Source organism: Caloenas nicobarica, chromosome 21 (genome assembly GCF_036013445.1).
Source record: "Caloenas nicobarica isolate bCalNic1 chromosome 21, bCalNic1.hap1, whole genome shotgun sequence".
NCBI classification, from domain to species: domain Eukaryota; kingdom Metazoa; phylum Chordata; class Aves; order Columbiformes; family Columbidae; genus Caloenas; species Caloenas nicobarica.
The window spans coordinates 1,159,925-1,179,115 of NC_088265.1; the positions used below are offsets into that span (position 1 = coordinate 1,159,925).

A 19,191-nucleotide genomic window follows, 5' to 3' on the forward strand; every position below is an offset into this window, starting at 1 on the left:
ACAGGTACCATTTTGTGCATGTGTGAGAAAGAGCAAAGATGGTATTTCACACTTGCTGGTGTGAGGATTTCAGAGCACTCCAAACACCCTGATCTGCTCTATTTCACATGGTTTTTCCCGCTCCTCAGCCATTCTGCTGGGCAGGAGAGCCCAGGATTTCCTGGGCTCGGTCCCAGGCTTAAACGCAAGACCGTCCCCCGTAGCTGGCTCTCTCTCCTTTCTCATATCATATTCATTTGTAACTTAGAAAAAATGCTTTCGCTGAATTGAAGGGAAGTTTGGTGGAGTACAAGTTCAACATTTGACCCCGGGGATCTGTTTCCTAATATCTTTCCCATTACTGGCAACCACTGCCTTCCCTTTCCTCTGAGTTGGTCAGACTTTTGAGCACAACTAATTAGTTCGGAGTGATATCATCTGAATACTGGATCTCAGCAACGCTTAAATATATCCAGTAATGATACACATGAGAATTCCGAAGAAGAAAGCTTGCTGCTTCGAAGATCAAAATGTAACTTCATCATTGACTTAAATCCCCTTATTAGAGCAGCTTTGGGTACAATTTGGACCAATTGTCTATTTAAACACAAGTGTGACTATTGATACTGTTTGGGTTTACGCTGTATCCATCACTTCTGTATCTGAGCGTGCCTGGTCCTGGGGTATTTATCAGTTTGATAATATGAGTTCCTTAACCAGGATTATTGAAGGAGGGAAAGAGCTGGATGTAGGGAAACCCTTTGCTTAGGTGGCTTCCAGAACACAACAAAGAAGTGATTGGGAAGAGGTATAAATGGATGGAAAGAGACGCATTTGTAAACAAGCACTTAGCAAGCAATTCGCTACGTCTTTTGGCAAATCCTTATGAGAAAATTTCCAAAGCTTTGGCTTTGGAGCGTCTCCATTTCAGAGCAGCTGGGCCAGATTTGACTCCAGTGGCGTCAGCCCAGTTTGCCTCAGCTGACGATTTAGGGCAGAGATTTAAATGTAGTTTCACCTGACTTTTTATGAAAAGCATTAGAACAAGTTTGTCTTCATCTGTCTTTTTAGCAGCTGTTTTCTGCCTTAGTTCCTTTTCCTAACGAAATCTAAAATTAAGTCACATTTTCATTGACTCAAACTCGTACCATAGTGAGCCATCCCCAGGTGAATGTTCAGTTTTGCTCCCAAATCAGGCATTTTAGAAACCAGGCAAATTCAGCTGGTAAAGATAGAAAGACAGACCATAGAAGAAAAAATGCAAAGCTGAAACCAATCAATTTCAGAAAGCAAACTGGGCTTGGAAAGCCCCCAGTTGTGATATATTTAGCTCATTTCAGGGGATTATCTGTGGTCGCCAATTATGCAAATTGTTAAAAAATACTGCCCTGAAATTTTACATATGAAGTACATCTTTTCTACAACACCCTTCCCTTGTCCATCCTTCCTGCCCTTTCCTGCCCTGCCCTGATCTCGTTGCCTACATCTTGCACACCCTATTCAGCAGATTAGATGCCTTTGGTTTTTTCTCAGAATTTTTGCTTGCGTGCTGTTTTTCATTTGATGTGGCAAACCCGGTGCCTGGCACCTGTTTGCCAACGCAAACTGCCAGTCGGCGACTCGGGGCCAGCTCAAGGCTTCCCAGCCACACAGGCAGAAAGGGAGTTTGTGCCGGAGAAAGGATCCGTGGGGCCTGGTGCAGCGATGGGGAAGGGAGAAGGGAAAGTCCTTGGAAGCTGAGCTCTGGCTCAGGCAGGAATCTCATCGCATCAGCCAAGTGTGCGCTAGAGCTGGCAGCGGGTCCCAGGGGCAGACCCTTGGCTGTGACCCCCCGGACCAGCCCAAAGCCCCCAGCTCTGCTGCCGGCCTGGCTGTACCAAATCAAACCAACGCGTAGCCCACTGAGGCAGTGAAGAAGTATGCTCGTCCCTCCAAACTGCAAAGACAAAGGAGGAAAATTTCAAGGACCTACAAGCCACAGTGATTAAGTACGAGCAAAAGGCAATATCACAGCCCTGTGCTAATAAATGGAAATAAAATATAATCCACACAGAAGCACAGCCGTTGTTCAGAAAACCTGCAGCTTCGAGAAGTCTCCTTCTCACAACACCTTTTCCTGAAGGCACAAATGTCACTGTATTTCTTGTGACTGTCACAGCCCAGTACCTCTGTATATCCCAACAGATGCAGAGAGATCAAATTCACCGAGATTTAGTATCTGTAATAAAATACGGATGTGTTTCTCCCAGCAGTTCTGGTAGTTGTATATTATCTACATATGCTTCTGCATTCATGTCATCAATAATTACTGACATTAACAACAAGATAATGAGATACACTCTGTGGACACATACACACCACTGGGCAAGCAGCATTCCCCCTGTATTTAGGCAGATCTTGGGTGGAGCGATTCCAGCAGTCACCTGGTACATTAACCAGGTCTTCCAGCACTAACCTACTGCTTTGCACTTGTTCTGAGCCTGCAGCACAGGAGTTGCTGCTCCTGCCTCTCCCAGCATCACTGCAGTGAAGAAGATGCCTCCTGAGACATCACAGGCTGATATTAGTAGTGGTTTAAAGGGCTGTATCCTATACTGGTATCGCATCCTATACTGGTATCGCATCCTATACTGGTATTGCTACTGGACAGCCAGGCTTCAGCCACCACAACTAGACCTGCCACCGAAAGCAGTTCTTCAGTTTACAGCCCTGCCCTGTATGTGTGAGCAGAAACATTGTCATTGTCACTTGCCTACAAGAGCCTGAGCAGAAGGGAATCGGACCTACTGTCGTGCAATGCCCGAGTCAGCCTCCTACCAGGATATGGTCTGTAGCAATTGAAATACAAACTTCCTTCCCACTGCAAACTGACAAACAAAGAGGTTCCTGCACTCAGGCATGAGTGCTTCTGAGTTTATTTTTGTAGCTCTTCAGCTACAAGGCGAGCTGGCCGACCATGTCCCCAAAACAAGCGTTAACATCTGGGCAGGAGCAGCCTGTGGGTGTCAGGGGTGGAGGACCCGAAATCCTGCTGGATGTGCTCTGCTCTGGGCGGCTGCTGGCACAGGGATGAATCCACAGTGTCTGGTCCACGCTGAAGAACCCTCTGTTCCTACTGGTATTTTGAAACTGCACAGGGGGATGGCAGCACTTAGCAGACCTGCAGAGAAATGCAGGAGCGTCCCTGCTTACGGATGAGGAAAATGAGGCACTGAAACGACTTGCTCCTCACTCCCTGGCAGGTGAAAGCCAGGCCTAGACAGGGAGCCTGCAAATCCCAAGTCCCAGCGTGGTGTCTGTTCCACAGCCCAGCAACCAAGGAGAGCTTGCAACTGCTGTTGGCTCCTCTTCACCTGTGTGCTGGGGGAGGCTCCCTGCTGCTTGGCCACCTTGCCAGTCCCCGTCCGGGCTCCGAGCTGCAGTAAGTGCAGAACTGCTGAACAGCCCGTCGTGGAGCCACTGATTATCTGCACAGCTTGGGTCAGGCAGTGAGGAGCGTGGGGCTTACCAGACCTCCTAGAACAGCCATTACCATGAAAACATCTCGGTGAAAGCCTGCGAGGGAATGAGGAGTATGTGACAAACTCATGAGGAACATGGGGACAAGGACACAGGGGTTGTCACGGCCCGGCGGGTGCAGCGGGGTCAGCTTTGCTGTTTCTTGACCTGGAATGCCCCTGCCTTTGTTCTGCAAGCGTGACTTTGGAACAGATCTCTAGAGTCTCTCCTTTGGATTTTCTTTCTGTTTTGGACCAGCCTGGTCCCCTGGCTAAGCTGGACTTGCTGATGTGACCCTAGGGAGAGGAAAAGGAGAGCTACACTTCCAGCTACACCTCCAGCAGACCAGGGGGTGGAGAGCTGCAAACAGCAAGTGGAGGAAACGTGCAGAGAACCGGGCAAAGCGAGGAAGATGAGCCACATTGTTCTGCTCCTTCTGTGACAAATGCGTGAGGCTCAGCTGGCAAGGTGACAGGAGGACATGGCTGGTCAGAGCCAGCCAAGGAACTTCCATTTCCCAGGCTGAGCTCTGAGCAGCGCACATGATGGAAAGTAGAGTGACTTGTTTCTCCTCCCACCTGAGCTCCAGGGGCTTCTTGCATTCAGAAAAAGCAAATGTCAAATTGGCACGAGATTTTGACTTCTCAGCCCAGGCAGACAGAAACTGGGAAGATGCATGCATGCTCAGAGAGCCAGAAAGAGAAAGAAAAGGGAGCACAAGGCGAGAAAAACTAAAAGCTAGATCAAGGGCTGAATTTTCAAAGGCACTCAGCAGCCAGCAAATCTTTTTGTTCTCAAGGCAGTGGTAGAAGCAGCAGGGTCTGGATTATTCTGAGCATTTTTAGAAGCCTGCCCCCTCCCCTTCCACGCCTCTGATGAAGGTTTCACAGAGACCAGACCTGTTTGATTTAAAGGTATAATCCCGTGGTCACAGATGTAATGCACAGGTCTGGGTGTCTGAACAGAAGCTGCAAGAGACTCATCGTCCCCCTTGACGCAGCCACCTGGGAACAGGCGCCAGGCCCCGTGTTCTCCAAAGTGACCCGGCCTCTCTGCACTGTGTCAGCACCACTGTCTCGCCCTGTTTGGCAGCTCACAGGCTTTGTAGTGCAAAATGTGAGTGTAAAAACACAGGGAGTACCTGAGCCAGCTTTTCAGTAATGGCCTGAACACCTGGGAGAGAGTCGAATGCACAGCAGCTCATTCCTGGGAATCAGGGACTGATGAGTTCAGGTCCTGCTCAGAGGCTGGGGAGCACAGTCAGTCTACACCTGGCTTCAGGACTTACCAAAAGACACCAGGTCAGCTGGGATCTTGCCTTTTCTTTGCCGGAGAAGAACAAAATCTTAACAGCTACAGAGGAGGAAAGAACAGGAGGCCCTAGAGGGACGTAAAGAAGTTGGAGGTGATGGGAGGTGACAGTCAGACCTCACCGCGACTTCAATCTCTTGTATGACATCAATGCATCTCTTGCTCTTTTGTCCGGAGCCCCTTTCCCACGGTCACGCTCCGGGGCAGAGGAGCTGTGGGCACGTTTGCAGTTACCACTGGGCTGCCTGGGTCGAGATGCAGCTGCCGGGTGACTCGGGGAGCCACGGTCCCCTCCCGCACGCAGGGCTGGCGGGACTCCCTCCTGCCCAGGCGAGGATCAGGCGATGTGCTCCCGCATAAAGCACAGCTGAAGACGGAAGGGCTTAATTTTTGAACAAAAGCTGTGACCAGCATCAGTGGAGCCAGGAGCAGATTCTGCTTGGAAAAAAAAACCCTTTCTGCTGGCAACCGCAGTGAAAGGACTGAGATCTGGGTTTTCTTAGCAAACTGCTGGGCCTGGGAGTGCTTGAAAGGTTTCCTAGAGACAACAGTGCAGTGCATGGAAATGTTCTCCATTTGCAACAGCACTTCTACCTCGTTCTTCTCAGTGCCCCAACCTAAGCACGACCTTTGGGGGTTTGACAGCTAACGACGAGTCCTGGCTCCTGCCACTTCCTTTTGAGCCTACAATGCCAGCTTCTTGCGATTCCTAAGCAAGATTACAAGCCAGAAAGAACTTGGATATTCTCTGGATATCACGACTACCTTGTATTCTAAAATGCATGAGAGGAGATGCTAAACCACATGCTTCAGAGTCAACACCAATAACGGTTCTTGCAAATGATCCCTGGGCTGCTTGTGCGGGGTGGTTCTGCCTCCCTCTGAGTCACTAACACCGGCCTCTCGGAGCGAGGAGACTCTGAGTGATCCTTGGGTTTCATCAGCACAGCAATTGCTCTTTCCTAGTACCTTTACAAGTCTCCCAGAGAGAATGAGGCGCATTGTTCCCATCTCCCAGATAGTGTGATGTACAATAAAAACATGTAATAAATGTTCACAGTAAAAAACAAGACCTGACTGGCTGCAAAGCTGCCTTACGGAACGGGCAAGTGCGGACAGGAGCGGCGAGCCCGGGAGAGACCTGGGTCAGCTTTGCTCAACATCGGGTGGGCTCCGCCTGCTCCATCCACACAAAAACTTTATTCATTTCACCACCGAAAGAATATTGTGGTGGCAAAACCATTTAAGTGTAACTATATTTAAATTAGTATATATGTAAAATAAACCATGTTAATGTACAGTATGACCATATTTGTATAAAAGCGTCTACTGCTCTGACTCGGCTGGCAAATAAACCTCCTCCCCCAGCTCGGGAGCTGTTTACATTGGTGAAGCGCAGAACAGATCTGCATCTTCTGAGCCCCCGTGGTTACCGGGGCAGGCAGCAGGCAGATACACTGCGTAAATGATAGCTGTAATAAGGGAAATGCTCATTACCATGTGAAACACAGAAACCGAGACTACTGCAATTAATTAAAATAGGAAATCAGAGCTGGGTCACTAGAGCCTAACCATAGAAGAGTGGAGAAAAAACAAACAATTTGGGGAAAAAAATAATATTCTCAAGGCTCCACAAAGATAACTATCAGAGGCTACACCCCAGCTTACCCCTCGTCACCCGGGTACTGAACGTGCAGCTCCCGGGCTGGCAGGGTGGAGCTGCCACATCTGGACAGGGCTCCGTCCCCCGCCCGCCGCAGCAGCTGGAAACGGCTCGAGAGACAGAGAAGCCTCAGCAAAACAAGAAACTTTAGAGGATGTTTTTCTCCAAAGAGGCTGGGAAAGTATTTGATTTTTCTACCTGAAAATAAACATATAGGTATGTTATATTCTGCCCAGTTAATCTCTCTGTTTCCCTCAAGGTCATGCCATGCTGCCCGTCCTTTCTGGGGTGGAAGCAGCAGCATTTGACTGTGGTACCATGAAGGGGAATTTTTACTGAGGCTACTGGACATAAACACACCCTGTGGTGCTGTCTGTCTGTCCCAGCCCCAGCGCTGCAGCCCAGACTGACCGCAGTGGGTGTCCCTGCGCTGCAGCGTGGACTGGAGCTGGGCAGGAAACATTCTTCCCATCCCACAAAAATCTTCCTGCTCTGCACCAGGATGAACCCAAGGCCTCTCAGCACTTCTCGCCTCATTTTCTAAAGAAACAAGACATATGCAATCCTGTTGCATGTGTCTGTCCTCCCGTTCACATAAATTCTTAATCCTTTGGCCAGTTTTGACCAAGTCTGACTTGATCAGGTAAAGGTACCAACAGTGCTACGTTCCCACAAGTCTCACACGAGGAGGCAGCTCAGGAGAAGAGAGACCCACATCACGCTACCACTGAGAAATCGATCCAGTCCTTCAGACACCAGATAACACATGAAGAAGCAGCAGCATTTTCTTCCAACTATGTGCACTGAGGGCACAACGAGCAGAGGGGTGGGCGCTCCCCACCGCCCGCAGCTGCTGCAGCCGGGCTGGGTTTGCACAGAGCACAACAAAGGTTGGGGACAGCTCTGCTCCAGCATCCAGCTCCTTACACCCTTCATCAGTAAGAAACTCGGCAAAAGCCACCAATGCTTCCTTGACCCTTTAGCAAAGCCCCTCCTGCTCCCCAGACTGGGGAGCCCCCCGTGTCACACACATCCCCCCACCCTGGCTCTTCACAACACTTTGCAGGACACTGCCTTCAATTATTTTTTCTCTCTTTGCTGCCACCCCACAGGTCTTTACCAGATCTTTGCAGATGGTGTCTCAATGCCTAATCACGCATCCCAGCTTTTGCATTATCTGGGTCCCAAAGGCCACCCCGTGACACACATCCATGCCAGCAAGGTCAGAGATAAGCAAAAGGTCCTTTTGTGCTCCTGTCTCCCTGCCCGGGTTTCTTAGAATCTAGCTGCCCTCAAAAAGAAAAAGACAAACAACTGCATGGGTACAGCGCCTGATAGTGCTTCTGTACACCCCTGGCACTGCCTTTTAATGCCTAGGCAAGAGGGAGAGGTTGCCCCAAGGTGTTGGCAGGCTCATATCCCTATGCACAGGGATAACTGATGGCAGCAAGGTGGGGGAAAGAGCTGATTGCCTTGCAGAGGTAGCTGTGCAATGAAAACTGCAGGCCAAGCAGGCAATCGGCTTGCACAGGAAGATACGTACAGACACAAGAGAATCCACTCGTGGCCTGCAAGAGGTAGGGATGATGCTTCAGGCTGGCAGGAATGTCTGTGAGCAAAAGGAGAATTTAAAGAGAACAAGGTGCCAAGAGCTATTACGATACCAAGCTTGGACCTACCTCCACAGCCCAGGCTGAGGTTGGTGATGGGTTAAAGGGCTGGGACACTGAGCTGGTGTCCAGGCTGGGGCACAGAGGAGAATCCCTCACTGGTTATCAGCTCTGAGCTGGGGGAGACGGCGATCAGGGAGGCAGCGCTGCGGGGCTGGGAACTGATTGCTGATAACTCCTGCTTTTAACCCGGGGGGAGGCTAGAAAGTGCTTTAATGGTGGTGGGTGGAGAGGTAAGATCATCCGTACTGAATCACATCTCCCTAGGCCTGTGTGTTTTAAAGTGTGCTTAACTTTATTTCCATCACAGCTGCTGCAAGTTTTGCTCCCAGCTTAGGCCAATAACAGCTTCAGAAAATCCCATCACTGCAATTTTAACAGCGATGAATTAGTTACTACCTGCAAAGTGCTTGGACAGCGTAGATTCCTCCAGCAGGCAGCACAACTACTGCTGCTTCTGGCTGAAGAAAACACATGGAACACATGTTTAACTTAACGGGAACAAAACAGATGTTCCAGCCAGTGGCGCTGCCGGAGCCCTTCTCCTCTCAGCCAGCGCGGGTGAGGAGCAGGAGCGGTTAAGAGTAGTTTGTGCTCATCCCTGTAGGGCTGAGGTTCTGCATGACCCTCAGCAAACAGAATCCATAAGCTGTGCCTCAGTCTCCCCTTCTGTAGTACTTTGACACTAATGGAGACATTCACAGAACAGCATTTTTTTAATAATTTGTACATTTTGTGGCTTTTGAAAAAATTCTTGACTAGGCATATAAATACCAGCTGCCCAAGGCTATAGTGCAGCAAGTCAAAGGCGTATGTCTTTGATTTATGAGGCTTCCATTCAGTTCAGTTTGCCTCCCTCTGTAGTTCCCATGGGAAAAGTTGCTCTTCACTTCCTATCCAAAATCTCTTGTATGGTACGGCTGGGAGCTGTTAGACAACCACCTCCTTCTCCCCTTACTACAATTTTCTCAGAAAAGTGAGCTGGACATGCTGCTTCTCCCCTCTGCTGAATTTGTTGAAGAAACAAAGGTACTGGGTTTATAGGAAATGCAGGCACTATGGTTTTGCTTGGTAAGGTGGTGACCTGGTTAAAAATCTTGGTTATCCAACTCTTTTTTTTCTCTCCACAAGGAAAAACCTTTTGTTGAGACTCGTCAGGCTCCGCCAGGGCAGCTTCCTTCTCCTACAGCCGCGTTCTCCTCTGCATCACTGTTCCCGGCTGCTGGCTTGGTATGAAGTGATGCCAAGTGTCTGCATGAATTGTTTCGGTACAGAGGTTATGATCCATCTCAAAGAGGGGAGACACATTCATCTTGGTGTCAGCTGTTACTGGGAACGCATCAACCAGAGACACCAGCAACTAACAACGGGCCCTGGAAACTCCTGCTCAGGTCAGGAGGTTTACTCAGCTCTGTATACCAACTTGATGCCCATGGAAACAGATCTTTATTTTTCAGGCATACACTGCTTGAGATTACAGTTGATCCTAGTTAGTAATAAACTGTATACAAGGGACTGTGCATTTGTACTTCTGAACCTGACAGGGCTCTCCTATGAGATGGGGGTAGGAAACGCTACAAGACAAAGACCAGACTCCTATATTTTGCAGTTAGAAGCATCAAAATCCTGGCCGATTCCTTCCCTGGTGTGATCAGGGGAGCGCTCAGCCCCCGCACAGCCTGTGACTGACGCTGGCAGGGCTGCAGGGCACCGCTCCCGTGTGCCAGCAGCTGGGACAGTGATACAAAAGGCTTAAAAATGGGTTGATGTTTGCCACCAGTTATACCCCCGAGACCCCACTGATTTCAACGGGCTCCCACGTGCAACACAAAGCAGTGCTCAGCCCATTCAGGCCAACAATATGCAAACTGACTTTTACCACCATTACTTGACAAATATGTTAAAAGCATGCGTAAGTGTTTATTTACTTCCTGCACAGTAAAAGTTAAGAAGGAGAAAATAGATGCTCAGCAACGATCTCTGCTCACCTGCAGAGATTGATGGTTGGATGCACAGCTGAAAACTACACTGGGGCCCTAAAGACAGACCCATTTCCACTCCCCATCTCTTGCCATTCTTGCACCTGCAGCTCTGGCTCAGCAAGGCCCTTGCCAGCACAGCTTAGGGCCCAAGGAAGATGTGTCTGGTTGCACATGCAGATGATGCTTTGTGCTAAACCTGCAAACCACTGCTTTGGAGCAGAGACAGCATTTTGAGAGCAGCAATGAAGCTGGCAGGTCTCAGCCAAAGGAGTCTGCTTTATTAGGCCCACCCTATGCCCCGTGTTTAACCTTTCAGCTTTGCAAGCTGACAGTTTCAACAAGCTTTAACAGAGGTACCAGCATAGAAAAACAACTGCAAGTGAGGGAGAAAACAAGCATGGCACAAGACCTTTGAAGAGAGATGGTCGCATGAACATTGCACAGCATCTCAGCAGCAGTTTCCCTGCACACTGTCACAGCTACAATCACAGCAGCTTCCTGCAGCTCCCGTGCTGCCAGCGCTGCTCTCACACTCCATTAGCTGTTCGTGTGTCAGCAGCACAGGCAGAACTGAGACTCCCCTCTGCCGAACCCCGTGATTGCTCTGATGGAATCTGTGATTTGGGGTATCACAAGCAATATCAAGATCGCATCCTTCCCTGCCTTGATGGAGCCATGTCACCCAGGGCAGGTCGCCTGTATCTGTGCCATGCCAGGGCTGGAGAGGTGGCCTGCACAGGCACCACGGGCTCTGTCCTGTGCGAGAGAACAGAAAACTGCTGAGATAGTTTCTGGATAAAGATGAGAAGTGTCATCTCCCCAGCTGAAGAATTTAGGGAAATCTCTGCAAAATCTGAGACTTTCTGGGGTATTTCCAATGGAGAGGCTGACCCAGGCTCTGATTGTCAATGAAATAAAATACATCAGACAAAAAAGAACATACCTCCCATCTTTATTTACTTATTTATTTTCTGGCTCAGGCTAGAAATCTAAACAGGGCTGGTTTGAAAGGTACTTTCCATAAGCCTCGAGTCCATCCGTGCTTGCCTGGGCCCAGCTCCTCCAGAAAACACATGCATGGAAGAGTGCAAGTCCCAGAACGCTTGAGTTTGGGACAGACATTTCAAGTGAAAAGCCCTTGTCAGAGAAAGCCCCAGCCACACACAGAAAGCAATTACACAAATTGTGCAAACAGCTCCTGGGTTAGAGCAAGAGGATTCGTGCACATCTGCATGAAGCAGGGGACCCGCTCCACTCTGCCTTGTGCCGACAAAGTGCCAGAGACAACGCTGCGGTGGCTGCAGATACAACAGAAGTGGAGGATGGAGCAGTGGGGACAGGGATGTCGCTCCTCACCTCCTGATGGTGATATACATATATAGGTGGTGTTAGGCTACGAGCTCACAACACCGCTTATTTGTGGCCCCTCTGATTTTGGCGTTCAGGCACAGTGCAGGTCTCAGCAGGGCTGGCCTGTGGGCTGACACAAAGAATAAACTAGGACCCTTGATGTCACCAAACTGTGGGGCTGTTCCCCACCCTGAAGCTCCCATTTGCCTGAGCTGTGGTTCTTGCATTGCCAGCACACTGGTTACCTCAAATAAATGCAAGGGCACAGGGCAGGACAAGCCAGAACTCCTGCACCAGCCTCCCTGCACCAGCTCTGACTTCTGCTCTCAAATAGGAAGTTGATAAAAAACCTCACTTGGTTGCAGAAAGAAAGTCAGATTTCAAAACAGCTGTGAAAAGGGCTCCGAAGTCTCACAGCAGTCCTGGCATTAGCCCTTTGCAGCAGACAGGGCTCTGCCCAGCGCACTGGGCTGGCACCACATACCCTGCTCATGCCTTCATTATTTTGGGGGCTTTTTTCTGTCCCCCCAAGCTGTTGTTTACATTCTCTTGTAATGTTGCTTTTATCTTGGGACCTATCATATGTCAAATCTGCTTTAATCAATAACCAGGTGGGGGGTGGAGGGAGGAAAGGGGGGGGTCAGGAAAAACTGTTGTGTCAGTTAACATGCTCACCTGCTGCAAGACATGAGCAGAGGGGGAAAAAGAAACCCAGTGCTGGTTAGATGGCAAAACCCACCACCCTCTGCGCAAAACACTTGGATCCCAGTGGGAGGACCAGCTCCTCGACGAGGAGCCCATTTTTGGGCTCCAGTTTTGGGTTCCAGCCCCAGAATCCCAGTTCTGAGGGACTCCTCACAGAAGAGCCAAGTTTCTCCTTTCTCTGGATTTGTCTCCCCTCTCACCACACATCATGCTCCCGCATCTCCCCACATTCTTCAGCTGGGGAAATGACACTTCACTCACAAAATATCCTGGACCACATTCCCCAGGCAAAGTGTTCCTTAGAGTGCATGTGTCACTTCGGAAGCCTCCTGTGGTGCAATGGACCAGCACGAGCCCCCTGCCAGCCCTTGGCAACATCCCTGTCGTGCTTCCACTCCACCCAGATGCAGGTTGCAGAAAACCTTTGCAAAAGGTCCCAACCAACCAACTTTCCCCCCAGGCAGGACCTGAGCAACTCATTTCTCCCGTGCCCTCCCCGCGGGCTGTGGATTTCCCAGCGCAGGGCTGGGGCTCAGCAGGTGCTCTGCCTTTCTCACCCGTCTCATCTCCTTTCTCCTAGAGCAGTCTGTGATTAAATCGAGCCTGTTTAACCGCCACAGCCAGATGTGGGGACCCTCTTCACTTGTTATAGCAGAAAAAAAAAGACAAAACAAAGCAATTTACATGTGGTGACAGTTGTCTGCACATGAAGCATGGCCCATAGCCCTCCATATACCCTGAAGCCACAGGATCTTTGCTTAGGCCATGGGAACTTGGTTTATCAGACCCTCAAAGACCCAGTCTTAAATATTTACTCCAAAATAGACCCTGCTGTCAGTGAGGCTGAGGAAATTCATGCTCTACCAGACTCCACGTTCCCAACTTCTCTGCCACACAAGCTCAGCAGATACCCTCTCCATTGTCCTTCAGTAGGTGTCCTACTGCCACCACTCATGAGAGATCAGTTGTTGGAGTGACACCAGCATCTTCTTGGCTTGGAGGTCCTCACAAACAAACCCAAGTGACACACAGTTGTGCTCCTTCACTATTTTTTGTCTCTTTGGAATTGCATTTCCTAGGACAGAGCATACTCTGGGATTCCCCAGCCCACCATCTCTAGGTGACACCCTCAAGGGGACCAAGGCTACAAGTCCTTGGGGAGCTGCACAACAGAGGGTCAGTGAGCAGAGCCAGAAACTCTGCAAGTTCACCAGGGGTTCTGGAGAGAGCTTCAGACTGGGAGAGGAAGAGCCACAGACCTGAGGGAAGGAGATGAACCCATCCCCATGGCCAGAGCAGGGGGGTGAGCAGCCAGAATAAGCACCAGAGCCTATCAGCGCCTCCCAGCTGGTGTGGGTCCCCGGAGCCAGGCTGTGGGTCACAGCTCATTGAGGACAGGGCTGTCATCTATGGGAAGCTTTATCAGCGACTGTTTCTTCTTTTTTTCTGTCTTGCTCCAAACTCTCGATTTCCAAAAAGGGTGGGAGATGTCACAGAATCAGCAACACATCCTGAACAGCTGCTGCCACCCTCTATCTCTGCCTCACCCCGTGTCTCTCACTGCTGCTTCTGAAGCCCCCAGAGAAACACACTGCTCAGCCTGGCTGGGGGTGGCCCTGCAACAGGAGGCTGGAGGGATTCAGTTTGGGGTTCCTGGCAGGTCTGACTGACTCAAGACTTGCACAGACCAGGGGCCTTTGGGTCAGGCTCCTGTGGAAAGAGCCATTTGGAGAAAAAAAGGAAGTTTCCCCAGCTCAGGCTTATTCCATGACATGAACTGGACCCAGCTGAGGCATGTGGGCTCTTCAGAACCCATCCAAACAGCTTCCCTGTCCTTTGAAGATAAGAGCTCAAAAAAAAAAAAAAGGACCCAAAGCCCAGCTTGGATAGGCAGTGGTGCACAACCACAGCTCAGAGGAATTTTCCAAACTTTCATGGTGTTCTACTCTGAAGCAGAGCCAGGTCAGCCTGCTCACAGCGCAGCCCATGCAGGAATTCCTCAGGCTGGCCCTGGATGCTCCGTGCCGGGAAAAGCATGGGCAGCTTCATCCCAGAGCGCAGATTGTCCCACTGCCCCGGCCCCATCCCAGGCCTCTGCATGGAGGGGCAGGATTCCTTCCCCCACCCCTGCCCTGAAAAGACACCACCCGCCATGTGGTTTCCTGAAACGATAGCGATATTTGGCAAAGCCAGCAGTAAGAAACCCAGATGTGGTAAGTGGCCTCTTCGGAGCAGAGAGCTGCTGGTGCTCTGGGGTAAGGCTGTCACCCCGCGGAGCCGGCAGCAACACCGCACCCTCTGCAAGATATCAAAGGCACATGCAATGCAGCTCTGGCTCAGAGCGGAGATGGCTGCAGCTGGCAAGCTGTTAGCATCGGGGGGAAGTGCATAAAGAACACAGGAGATGCTGTCCTGGCCGAGCTTTGATGCTGGTATGTGCTTTACAAGAAAGCCGGTGCCCACCTTGCTGTGCAGCACTTCCCCTACTCCCCAAGGTCTGATCCTCTGCAGATGACATTTAAAAGTCAGGCCAGTACTTGAGGTGGGGAATGGGCTCACAGCCCAAGAAAAAATATGCCAAGTGTGGATACAGGGGTCAGCAAACAGGGATAATTCTGCTTCTGCTGCAATTACACACCACATTTGCCACTTCTTGGGCAAGGATGAGCGAGAAGGATTCAAGATTCGAGGACGTTTAGGGTCATGAATCCATGATAGGGACAAGGCAGAGGCAACGAGTCTCCTCCCAGAGTCCCTCCAGCTGGTTTAAGGGTCCCCAGCAGCCAGATCATCATCATCTTTGATAAGACAGAAGTGAGGCTGGGCCAGAAAAGTCCTGGCAGTGCTGAGCCTGCTGTTGGCTCTCCCTGACACCGCTGGGCATGTTCTGATTTACAGCATCCCTGATACCAAGGGACTGCATCAGTGGCTGTTACATCCAGCATTTGGCAAGTCCAAAGCAGCTGCAGTCTGCCCAAAGCGAGGATGCGAAGTCAGAATGACAGCTTGCAGATAAGATTGGACAGAGAACTTGTTGTCCTCTCCAGCGCAGGAGGGGAGGTGAGGACCATCTGCATTGTCTGGAGGAATCTGCACCAGAGAACACCTCCTAAACCTGGCAGTGTTCCTCTCCTCAGCAAACCCTACCATCTGCCGTTCTGTAGAAAATAAAATTCACATCTAACCGGTTGCACGAAAGCAGACTTTACCCATCTCCTCATCACCTTTGGACTCCAGAGCTTCAGGCAGGGACAGATGGCAGAGCAGAGCCCCTGAGTCACTGCTGAGGCAGGATGGGCTGACCAGAGATCTGCAATAGTTCTCGGCAGCGGCGGCTCTGGCCAGCCCAGAGGTGTGGGTTCACATGCTTGAGGGATTAGACATGGCACTGACTCAGAAACACAGCTATGACCTGGTACAGTGGGAAAGAACAGTTTTTACATCAGCTAAATAGTGTTGGAACGAAAGGCTCAGCAAGTATCAATCACCTGGGACCTGCTTTCAGCAATAAAGATACTCTGACACTCCAGTTTGGCCAGAGCCCCCAGGACCCTCCGTGCTGCTGTAGGTTCATCCTTACAGAGCACGGCTTGCAAAAGGAGACTGTGGCAGGGAGCAGAGGCAGGGACCAGCGGGGTCACTGCCCCACAGCACAGCCCCAGAGGGGACACTGGCACCTGGCTCTGAGCTGCCTATAAACACCTCATCTCTATCTCTAACTCAGCAGCCTGCAGCTGAGCTACAGCATTATCTTCTGGACAGACAGTCTTGGTACGTTTGGGAGCATACTGCACCCTTGAGGAGCCTGATGACACTTCCCATGAAGAAATGCATCTTATTTCCTCTTTTAACTGTGCTGACCTGCCCTTCCAGCACCTGGATCTTTTTATGAGCCGTGAGATCAAAGAGCCCTCCACCACCAGACACCTTCTCCCCTTGTGCTTATTTCTAGGTTTGACTAAACAGCTTCAAGCTTTACTGAGAGAAACTCCACAACTGAACATCCAACTCACAATCAGATGCATTTTGCATTCTGGAAGCTCTTCTGCACCCCTGTGCACATTCCAGCTTTGGAAAGGTGGCTGTGAGCTCCAGCTGTGACCCCTCAGCGCTGCCCGGAGCCTCACCCACAGCCCCACGCGCTGCCAGGGATCCCCTACCAAATAAAACCAGTGAGAAATCTGCCAGGGCTTTACTTCAAGAGGCTTTAACATGCATGTAGGTTGCTGACAATAACACCACTGCTGTTTTAGAGAGGAAGATAATAACACCAAACAAACAATACTTCTCAAAACAATAAATAAAACAGTAAAAAAACCAATAGCAGCAACACAGCTATAAGCCCTCTGCATTTGAGTTTTCATTTCTGCAAGGCAAAAGCCAATGTCATTAGAAGAAATAAAAGACACCACACAAAGCGTTTGTCAAACTGCACAACAAAACTCCTCAGGTCTGGTCGGCCCAGGAATTTGGGGGCTCACAGGAGCCTTTCAGCAACAAATGGGTGCAGGGAGGATTTTGGTGGCACCCTCACAGCTCAGGGCTGTAAGAATCCCAATTAATTCACGGTCGGCTGTTTCGGAATTCATCTGCTCAGCAACAAGAACATCCCGGTCCCACCGTGCCCTCTGGTGGCAGCGCTGCTGGTGGTTGGCACAGACGGACCACGCTGGTGGCAGCGGCTGAAGGAACCAGCAGCAGGTCCGGCCTTGGCCAACGCACATCTTGGGCAGCCAGGGGCACAAGGACACCTCAGAGCACACAGGGACATCAGATCAGGTGGCCCGGCTTCCTGTCTAACACACACTGCGAAGTCTGACCTTTACATCAAGTCATTTCCATCTGACTGACCACCTCTCACAAAGCTGCGATTTGAAAACAACCAGGTCACACAGCCAGCACCTCCCGGGCTCAAAAAACAACAGAGACTTTCCCTATCCGAAGGGTCCAGAGTCATCAGTTCCCATTATTCTTTTCAAATATGAATTCCAAATTTACAGCTTATCCTCTGGGGTTGTACGTATCAGAATAACTATTCAGCTGTATCTCAACAAGGTTAATATTCTTTTTGTCTGGGGTCACACAACTGTTTAGTGTCAGCGGACCTGGGAATCCCAGCTCCTGCCTCTTCTTTTAAATAATCTGCATGCAATCTAGAGTAAAAACACATGAACTTTTTTCCTTCTCAGTTTGACACCAATGTGAAAATGTTTTTTTGTTTTTGCTAAAAAATGGGAAACAAGAGGAAATGTTCCAACCTTTGGGAAAACACAACATGCCCAGGAAGGCACACAGACTATTGCCGTCCTGCTTTTTTTCATTTTGCTGCCAGATGACCAATTTCACAGCACCCCTAGGGAAACTGGCACATTAAATTGGCAAATTCTCCCAGTGGCAGTGTCATTTCCCACTTCACATGGGCTCTGAAATACAGATCCCACCCTCCACCTATGGACACCAGCTGCCAGCTGGGTTCTGCTTCCAAATTCCATTCACTTCAAACTGGATCCCTGGCAACATCCTCCAGTGTGGCACTGAAGTGCTGCAGTTTTGCTGCTCCCCTCCTGTCTCCTGCAGATGTTTCTGGCTCAGCTCAAGCCTGTCTTTGCAGCAGCAGCGCTACACTCACATTTTCAGTGCAGACCTGTCTGCGTTCGCTCCCCAAACAATTGGGGTCAGAGACTTCTCAACAGTTACCCAGCAGATTGTAACCTACCAGCATTAAGTGCTCACATTTCCCCTCTTTTAGCTTCATCTATGCCAGCAGCTACATGCAGACCTCCAGAAGCTCCTCAGCTGGAAGCTACAAGGGCTCAGCATCTCTCCTAACATGCAGGGGGCTGAGAGCCCATTCCAGCTTCACTGCACAGCCCTGGGGACACGACATCCCCGCCCAGGGATGGCAAAGCGGCTGCATCAGTTTGGCAGAACAACACCCTGGGAATCACATAAACAAACCGCAGCAAGATCCCCAGTCAGCACCGACCCCACGCAGCCATTTCAAGGTACTTCTAATATCTTCAGCACAATCATCCTCCCCCAGCTCTCTGCCAGTGGTTTTGCCTGGGCAGGTAAGGCATCTATACCACTTTTCAGTCTCTGAAACTATGTTGCCTCCTACCTTTGATGATCAAGAAATTTGCTTCTGCAGGCGTGTTTGCTTTGAACAATCCAGCCTCCACCTTCCTCTGCCTCCTTGCTTTCCCTATCTGTTAACGGATTTTGCTGCTATTGTTGTTGAAAAGCAGCAGCGTGTGGAAGCTGTGTTACCATCTAAACCAAATGAGATCAGGACCTTTAATTTCCAGCGTGGCAGCTGTTGTTTACATCACATTTTTTCCCCCTCTCACACGCAGTAATTGGTTCTCACAAGGTCCTTGCTCTCCCACACATGTACTTAAACAGGAAACGAGGGGTGGGAGTTGTAGTGTGGGGGTTTCCTGTTCTGTCTTTCTGAAACACTGAACTGACACCAAAGCTTTGATCAAAAGATCTAAGCACACGAGCTGGTACACCGAGGTTCAGCTAAGAGTACACATTGCTTACAACAGGAAAACCATAAGTGCTCCCATGGTGACAGGGTTCCTGGCACTTCTCAAGCTTTTTCAGTAATACCCTAATGGGAACGTGGGCTGTTCCAGTGCCACTGCAATGCTGTTACACGGGGTTTTGCTTTCCCAGCTACCTGGCAGAGGCAGGATGAAGGGTCTGCCCCAGAGAAGGGAAAACCACAAGCTTCAGAACCATAGAGTGTCCTAGGTTGGAAGGGACCCACAAGGATCATCAAGTCCAACTCCTGTCCCTGCAATGACAACCCCACAGTTCACACCGTGTGTCTGAGGACGTTGTCCAGTCACTTCTTGAACACTGTCAGGTTGGGGCTGTGACACCTCCCTGGGCAGCCTCTTCCAGTGTCCAGCACTCTCTGGATGAAGAACCTTTTCCTCATGTCCAACCTGACCCTCCCCTGGCACATCTTCCTGCCGTTCCCTGGGGTTCTAGCCATGGTCACCAGCGAGAAGAGCTCAGCAGA

General features: G+C 50.2%; 1 protein-coding gene across 2 annotated transcripts in view; it reads right to left on the minus strand.

Annotated features, from left to right (window-relative positions):
* CCND3 (cyclin D3) overlaps positions 1 to 19,191 on the minus strand; it is a 35,983-nt gene that overhangs the window by 16,467 nt on the left and 325 nt on the right. The window contains exon 1 of one of the 2 annotated variants that reach the window (XM_065649608.1): positions 18,280 to 18,418. The exons of the other annotated variant lie outside the window; for it this stretch is intronic. The gene's annotated coding sequence lies outside the window, so the exon portion shown is untranslated. Of the gene's footprint in view, positions 1 to 18,279; positions 18,419 to 19,191 lie in introns of those variants that run through there. 2 annotated transcript variants of the gene reach the window in all.